Source organism: Lytechinus pictus, chromosome 8 (assembly GCF_037042905.1).
Source record: "Lytechinus pictus isolate F3 Inbred chromosome 8, Lp3.0, whole genome shotgun sequence".
Taxonomy (NCBI): Eukaryota; Metazoa; Echinodermata; class Echinoidea; order Temnopleuroida; family Toxopneustidae; genus Lytechinus; species Lytechinus pictus.
The window spans coordinates 14,689,676-14,698,802 of NC_087252.1; the positions used below are offsets into that span (position 1 = coordinate 14,689,676).

At 33.8% G+C, this 9,127-nt stretch overlaps 1 long non-coding RNA gene across 1 annotated transcript; it reads right to left on the reverse strand.

The window, feature by feature from the left end:
- Positions 1-1,264: 1,264 nt before the first annotated feature.
- Positions 1,265-4,102, reverse strand: LOC135155029 (uncharacterized). Its single transcript, XR_010294366.1, has 4 exons — positions 4,043-4,102; positions 3,403-3,510; positions 1,655-1,777; positions 1,265-1,325 (listed from the first exon to the last, which is right to left on the reverse strand). It is a non-coding gene; the product is annotated as an uncharacterized LOC135155029 (long non-coding RNA).
- Positions 4,103-9,127: the final 5,025 nt, after the last annotated feature.

Sequence of the window (9,127 nt, forward strand, 5' to 3'; positions counted from 1 at the left end):
GTTGCCAACCACGATTAAGCTCGACTACCAATATTTGATATCCAAACATAACCCAATACAAACGACAGCTGTCAGGGCATTTAGCATAATAATTTAGTAAAGCATTGTTTTATAATTTCACATGCAATGCACAAGAGGAGTGAATATATAATCATTTTGTATTTATTGATCACTAGAGATTATTTTATTGCTTTGATTATGTAAGTCATTGTTATACAGTTATCAGTCGCGACAACAAATCATGACAATGAAAATCAGTATTGGGATAATTACCATATACACAAGATTAAACCTAAATCAATTTAATTTCATTTCACATCGATTCCATTTCATTTATTTCTACAATAACAGCAAAATTAATTTCGCACCTCAAAATTATTATAAAAAAATACACTTTACATTGCTTATGAAATACAACAATTCAATACACATATCAAAGCAGTTGAATAATTATTAACAAACTAATTTGAGTAATTTGACAACTGTATTGGGGAGGAAAACTGCCCCCCCTGCACATAATTATCATGTGAATCGGAATCATATCAATTGGTATCACATCAATCGAACACCGGCGAAAATCCGTTGTGGGGGGGGGGGGTAAATTATTAATACGACCAAGATATATTCATTATTAATATATATTTTTTATGTCATTACAGATAGGAGTAATAGAAGCAGAGTATACCCTGTTAGGCAAGTTACCTTCTGAAAATCGAAGGAAAAAGCTGAATGAGTTCAATGAAAGAAATTTCGATTACCACATAATTTAGTACTCTAAAAGCAAAGTGTATATTTAGGTACAACGGTCTCATATTTTTTTTCTTTTTTTAGATGATGGAGTTTGCGCTTGTTATTGCTCTCTTTGCCAAGCAGTTCATAAATGCATTTGTTTCTTTTCTGGGTCCACATTATCATACACACTATGCTGTTTTGCGAATTCCCGTATTTCATCAGATATTACATCTAAATAAAGTAAATATCCAAGGTGTGTGATTATTGAAGTTATTCATAAACGAACGAGAAATATATATTACTAAATTCATCTTGTTCTCAGTCTGAAATGCAAACAAACACATTTTATCACTTTGTATATATTCTGTTAGAAATTATATTTTTTTGTTTTTTTTTATGGTCAATCGCAGCATAGGAAGATTATAGTAAAATATTTTAGGCACCTGTTTCAGAATATTGTGGATTGTCTAACCATTCACCCTACCCCTCTCCTGCCCCCCCCCCCTTCTCTCCCAACTAAAGAATATGATCCGTGATCATTCCTCTGGTAACCCCAGAGAAACTTGCCTCCCTTCTTCAGATCGCAGTGGTCCCTAATAAATGAGAAATGAGAAAAGAATTTAGGTTAAAAAAAGATTTATACAAGTGACAACATCCATTACCATTTTATAATTTTGAAATGAATTATCATTGAATTGACTAATAGAGGATCAAATATTAATTAATTTTTAAAAACTTTTTGAGGTTTATAACACTTTGTAGACATAGTGTCACATGCACATTTACATAGATTTGTATATTTCCACGCTAACGTTGGCTAAAATTGCCCCCTCCCCATCCTATACACACAGAGACCTCTACGTCCACAGAGAAGAAGACAAAAGTGGGGATAGGAAAATAAAAATAAGCGCCGTATACTTACTATCTCGGACATTTCTTCATCGCGTGTCTCCGACCCCGAAGTTTCGGGAGCAGCGTCCAGTCCCACCACGAAGTTTCTTTCGTCCTGAGGCTGCACACCCACTGTCAAGACCTCTTTTTCTTCCTTAAAAGATGTAGAAAAGCAATTTCAAAGTAAATGATGAGATGGGGAGAGGACTATTTTATATGCGAGGAAAGAAAAAGAAATTTACTTTATTTCCTTTCTCCCGTCATATTGCATTCACAAAAAAAATGAAGAAGGTGAAACGGGTGGAATTAAAATAGCATTCATGCATAGGCCTATATTGTGTTAACAGCCATAACAAAGAATAGACCCCCCCCAAAAAAAAAAAGTGTTTACATACTTAATAAATTTTGTATAAGTGGAATCAGTGGCGGACCGTGACCCGGAGGAGACAAAGCATTGGAGGGGCACTGTATTGTTTGTGAACAATACTGTGCCCCTCCAATGCTTTGTCTCCTCCGGGTCACGGTCCACCACTGAGTGGAATGATTAATTTAATATGAAATTTTGATAAGCCTATATTTTAGTAATACTTGTCTGATTTTGAGTTGGTCAGAGTATTAAAATAACACATAGAGGGCAGCATTCACGTTTATCAATTTTCTTCTTCAAGTATTATCTCCATTCGAAACCTTATTCATTATGTTTTATTTATTCAAATTGATTTTTATTATACTGTATGAAATAATTTTCTTAAACAATAAGGAATAATATGACAATGAGGTTATCCTTTTTTATTGATACACTCTGTAAATGCAAAGGAGCTAATCTGGTCCCTAATAATCACGCTCCTCCCAGTGCATGCAGAGTGAGATGAGAGACCAGTCGTCATGTAATGAGATTTCGGTCTTTCAAGAGTGAGTTTTCACCTTTTTTTAGGAGTGAAAGTGTGCATTTGTTTCCAGTTTCACTCTAATACCCCTTTCATATTGCGCTTTTAACCGGCGAACTTCACCGGCGAAGTTCGCCAGCGAAGGGGAAAGTGTCCAGTATGAAAGGTATACACAGGAAAACTTCACCGGTGAAGTTCGCCGGCGAACTTCTCCACCTCTAGAGGTGGAGAACTTCACCGGCGAACTGTTTCACCGGCGAAGTTCGCCGGTGAAAAGGCCAGTATGAAAGCAAACCGGAGAACTTCTCCTCTTTAATGACGTCAGAGGTCAATTTTTTTCTCTCCCGAAGTCCCCTGTACCGATATTCCGCGCGCGATAGTTGCAAGCTCAGCTGAATGCTATATGGCCAAGTAGATACCCTCGAACATAATTTTTTTTACTAACAATATTTATTAAAAAGCACTTTTTACATGTATAAAATGCGCTAAAATATAAAGACAAGGTGATATTGTTTGTTTTATCGTAATACTTCCAAAATATGTTGTAATTAATTTTTTTGATACCTTTTTGTAATAGGTAACAAGTAATGTTTACAATTTTCTTTCGTTTGTTCTGCAATCGCCCGTTGACTTTCGCCGGGGAAGAAATGTCAGTGCGAAAGGGTACATTTTTTTCTTCGCCGGGGAAGTGAGGAATGCGAGGCGGAGAAGTTCGCCGGCGAAGTTCGCCGGTGAAAAATGAAGAGGGCAGTATGAAAGGTGTATAAAACTGAGAGATGAAAATTCACTCTTGAAAGACCGAAATCTCACTCCATTTCGACGGGTCCCCTCATCTCACTCTAAGAGGAGCGTGATTATATTAGGGATCAGATTAGCTTCTTTGCATACTCACCTTCATTTTCAGCACGATTTCTACTTCATTATTATGGACAGAAAATGAGATCTTGGTCGTGCGGGATGGATCGATTTCAAGATGGAAACCTGGACCCTTTATTGATATCTAGCAAAATATAAACAAAGAAAAATACTGATTTAAAAAATTGATAAAAAAAACAAACACACCAATATACACGTCCCTCGACAAATCTCACATGAAAACATAAGCGAATTAACATTTTTAGTGAATTACTACACAGCAAAAACTGTGGTGTTAACCGGTGTACATAGAGGACCACACCGGTTATTTAACACCGGTGTTAAATTGGTGGTGTTAGTTTTACACCTATAGGTGTTATTACAACACCTATGGCTGTTACATTTACATTCTTTGGTGTTATGTTCAATCTCTAGGGTGTTATTTTAACACCTCAGGGTGTGGTCCTCTATTAACACCAACTGGTGTCAGTTTTAACGCCACAGTTTTTACAGTGTACCAACGGAGAAATAAAAATTATACATATGAAAATATCTCCAAATCAGTAAGTCCAAAGTGATTTTAACAACTATATAATTCCATCAGCAAAAATAATTCTTCACTGCCTTTAGTGTCTTATACTCTCTTATTCTATGACTATACAATTTTAATTTTTTACCTTATTTTTGTCGTTGTCTCTGTCACTGGGGTAGGTGTTACGGTGCTGAGTTGACATTTCTATGCATGAAATGGAGAAAATTAGTTATGGAATTTTCCTTCAATGAAGTTCTTTATTCTCCAGAATTATACATTGTAATACATCAAATAACTCGTAAAAATACTTTTCTGCCCTATAATTATGATCTGTCCCAACTTTGTTCTCTCTCTTCTCACCACATCACAGCTTAATTTCTACTAAACGTTTTTTTTTATGAGTTATTAATTAGCTATCCAACCATCAGTGTTTCTGTTTCTGCTTATGGTAACTCCCGTAGGAACTAGACAGGACAGCATTTTGCTGGTAAACATCAAGCTGGTATAATTACCTGGGAAACATTTTTATGTGTAGGTTAATAAGTCATAATGGCTGACCTTATAGACGACAGATACTCTCGGGCATTTTTATGAAAGTGGTGACAATGGCAGAGTGGGGATTCGAACTCACAATCTTGTGATTGTGAGTCCAATGCTCTAACCACTCGACCCGTGTAATATTGTCACACCACTTACATCGTGTAATATTGTTATACCAGTTTTATTATTTTTTGGGTCGATTTGTCTCTTCTCTATTTTTTCCTAATTTCCATTAAAAAAAAAGATAAACAAAAAGTCAGTGTAAAAATTATACATTACAAACTCTATCAATCTATCCCGTGATATGATTTTTCTCTTTTGCCGAATCCGAGTCAATACTACATCGTATCGCATTTGATTTGTTTTTGTTAAGAGGGTACACGATGATCAAAGTCCATTTCAATACACTAGCGGAAGAAATTATGTTTGTACATACCACGCAGCTCTGTAATACATACTGTATAACGGGATCATTTCCACTACAAGTAAATTGTTGATAAAATATAATGTACGATTTCTTCTTCATTTGGAGTCATTATATACATTGGAATAAAGTCAATAATAAGGTAATATAATGTGTTTTGTTTTAGTAGACATTTTATAAATTATTATCAGATAATTTCGCCTTAATCTGTCTGGTTATGTTGATAATAAAATGCCTTGGTTACATTCATTCGTCTTTCCCAGACAATCTCACTGTGATTTGCATGATAATGATTTTCATTGCACTGTATATGTCTAAACTGATTACATAGACCAAGTATAAAACAATCATGAATTCATGACCTTGACTGACTGAAGGAAGGGCAGGAAATTGTTTTGTCAATGCACCCCCCCCCCTCAAAACAAAAATTACAATCATAATCATAATAATTATATTATTTTAAAGAAAATTGTTCATTACGTTATTGAAGATAATCTCACTAGTCGCATATACCCAGCAGGTTATAGCAGTGGTGTATTGAGTAACATTTTTTTTTTTTTTTTTTTTTTTTTTTTGGGGGGGGAAGGGGCAAGACATGACAAATGAGGCAAGATCTCTCTCCCTCAAAAAAACAAACAATAATTGTGAGAGGGCGAAGCGAGAAAAAAAAAACGTTGACAATTTTTAATTAAAAAAAATCAAAGTTTCTAATGTTTGTGGCAGAGTTTGAGATAAAATACAAAAGATGACACCTTTTTGGTTCCTTTCCTTTCCATTTCTCTTTTTTTTAATCCTTGGTCTTGTATTTTATCTTTTTTTTTTTTGGGGGGGGGGAGGGGGGCTCCAAGACCCGACGCCCCTCATAATGAACACAAGTCGGTTATTCTAAACACTTATTTGAACTGTTAAAAACTACAAAGTGTGTTGTATGAAACTTAAACAAGGTTTTATTTTTTTATTCTGTAGACTAAGAGCACTCTATATTGGGATAAACGAAAATATCTTCACGCATTACCAGCAATTAAGTTTATGATTAGCAGACAATTCTTTGATTATAATTGTAGATATTCTTTTTTTATTGTAATTGCAGCAAACTAGATTATATGATTCAATTCAATTCAATTCAATTCAATCATGGTTTATTTCGTATAAAAACAATAGATGTTACAAAGCCAGAAGGCTGAAATTAACATGTTTACAATAAAACGTTCACAAAGCATGGATAAAAGCAAACAATTACAATTTACAATTTTTCCTTCCTTATTCAGGCGATATAATAATTATTATATATATATATATATATATATATATTTGTTTTTTCTCCACTCACCTCTTTTAGATTTACCACATTTGCTTATTTACATGTATACTATGGTTTCTTCATAATACACCCCCTCTCTTCTATATTAGCTTTTACCTTTTTAGGCAATTTGCTTCCTCTTTTTTTTTTTTTTTTTTTTTTTTTTTCCCTTCTATGTAGTCTTATGTTTTTTCCCGTCACACCTAGCGGATTACAATATCAGTTACACCATATGTGTATTTATATATTTTTTCATATACATTTCTTTTTTGGATATATTTATATACATTTCACTTATAGATACATATTTACACTTACCTTCTTCTCTTAGTTTGTTTAATGCTTTATCATATATACTTATATGTCTTTTGCACATTATCAGTTGTTCCCCATTCTTTTTCTTTTTTCCCCCACTCTTATGCACCATTTTATTAAGCCTTTCTTTGTAACCTGTTTGACCCACCTCTCACTAATTCTCTTGTTTTTCATCCCATTTTATCACTGTTTTGTTCCAGATCCTGTTTGATGTTGCCTGCCTCATTATTTTAATCCCTCTTGGCTTGAGGTCTTTTACTGGCCTTACTCACACTAACTTCCCTTTGTGTCTGCCTACTCCTTTTCTTTCATCCCCTTCACTAACCTGATTGGTCTTCTCTACTCACTAATGCCCCTTTTGTCTCCTTGTTTCTAGTGTTGCTGTAGCTTGTTTGTGGTCTATATTATGGTTGTTCCACTTTATATGTTTGTCATTTTGCCTCCGACGAAGATTCTGCTAGGATCGAAAGCTTAGGCCCCTTTTTGACTTTCTAATTTACTCCATTGGCTCTCTTTTATTAGATAAGCAATTTTCAGCAGCTTCTTTTTGCCAATTTACAATGTACATAGATAATAAATAACTTTTAAAGAGCAAGTGTACATAAAAAATCATTAAAAATAATAAAATAGAACGAAAAAAAAAAGAAATACAATATTAAAAAGTGATGAATATTAGACAATTAAAAATTCAAATATCAATTGGATTGAAATGGAGACTAAAAAAATTGCAAAAATTTGAGTTGATTTTAAGGGTATGAAAGTAACAATTTATTTAGAATTTAGTAAATCAATGAAATATGGTATTGCACTTTTTCTAAAGCGAGCTGTTTTGCATTTTAACTGAGCAAAGTTTGGAACACTCCTTAATGAGATTGAGACATTTTTCCTTTTTGGTAGCCAGTTATTACAGTAAGGGTTTTTTAAAAGAGATTTAGCAAACTCCAAACACAGTCTTTTTCGTCTTCTTTCAAGACATTCTAATCCACATTTTGTTAATGCATTTTCATAATCTATAAAATCCGAGCCAAGAATTATTTTGCAAACTCTTTTTTGTATTTTTTCTAAGTCCTTAACCTGTTTAGCAGTTAGTGCTCCATTGAAAACCGGTACACAATACTCCAAAATTGGACGAATATATCCAATGTAAATTTGAACAAGGTCTGACATAGGGAGTTTATATTGTTTGACAAGTCTGAACATATACAATTTTCTGTTACACCTTTTTATAATATCTGAAATTTGTTTATCCCATTTTAAGTTTGACTGAATATAAACACCAAGTATTTTAACAATTTCTGAATATTGCAGAGAAGTGTCACCAATATGCAATAGATTAGGTAATGGTGGATTTTTAGAGAAAGTAACTCTGATTACATTGCATTTATTCGGATTTAGTTTTATATGATTATTAGATGACCAGGTAACAAGTGCATTTAGATGACATTGTAATACAGAAGGAGTTTCTACTGAACGATTCTCAACTATAGTAAGATCTTCAACATATTTAAAGTGCGGTAAAGAATCATTCTGACACGCATCATTAAACATGATCAAAAATAATATCGGGCCTAATTTCGTTCCTTGCGGCACTCCAGCATGATTTGTAATATACGGAGACAACACGCCCTGATATTTAACAGATTGTGAACGATTTTCTAAATAACTAACAATCCACTGAATTATGCAAGGTCTTACGTTAAATTCAATTAATTTTCGAATCAGAATATTATGGTCAAGTCTATCGAAGGCTTTGGAAAAGTCTGTGCAAACTATGGTGGATATTGATTTAGATTTTTCACAGTTGTCCAATACACAATGCAATAATTTTATCAAATAATGGGTAGTTGACAGACCTTGTCTGTTTCCGTATTGATGAATGTCAATATATTTAGAAATATCTTCCAATAACCATTTTGTAATGAATGATTCTGCAATTTTAGCGAATTGACATGTAAGAGATATAGGTCGGAGTTCTTTAATATTCGGTGGTTGTGACTTGGGAATGGGAACAACCTGACTTCTCTTCCACTGCCAAGGTACTAACCCTTGTTGAAATGATGTATTAAGGATATTGGCTAGAGGATGGCTTAGTTCACATGCGAATTCACGAATTACACGAGGGGGTAAGTCATCTGTTACACCTGCTTTACTGCATTTTATTTTCTTTAGCATAAAATACACCTGATAAGGTTGTACTTCTTGGCAAACACAAGGAGAAGGTAAGAAAGCTGGTAAGCAACTTCTATCCAACGGCGCCAAATCTGATGCTATATTAATGAAATGCTTATTAATGGTATCAGCAGTCTTCTCTTGACGATCTTTATCATTAGGTTCAACACCAGGTACAGCAATAACGTTAGATGTGTTATTCTTTTTTGTAATAATCTTGATTTGTTTATACCAGTCTGCTGGATTTGTTGATTTAAGATGAGATACACGTGTGTTGTAATAATGTTTCTTTGCACTTTTTATCATTCTATTTACTTTATTTCTGAGACTACGCCACAGAGGTTTGTTATTCTTCTCGAAAGCTTTTTCTCTTTCAATTATGATTGCTTTTATCTGTGGTGTCATCCAAGGTTTGTCATTATCCTTTATCTTAATTTTCTTAGTTGGTAATAATTCATCCAGCTTTGATAGAGTAGTTAGAA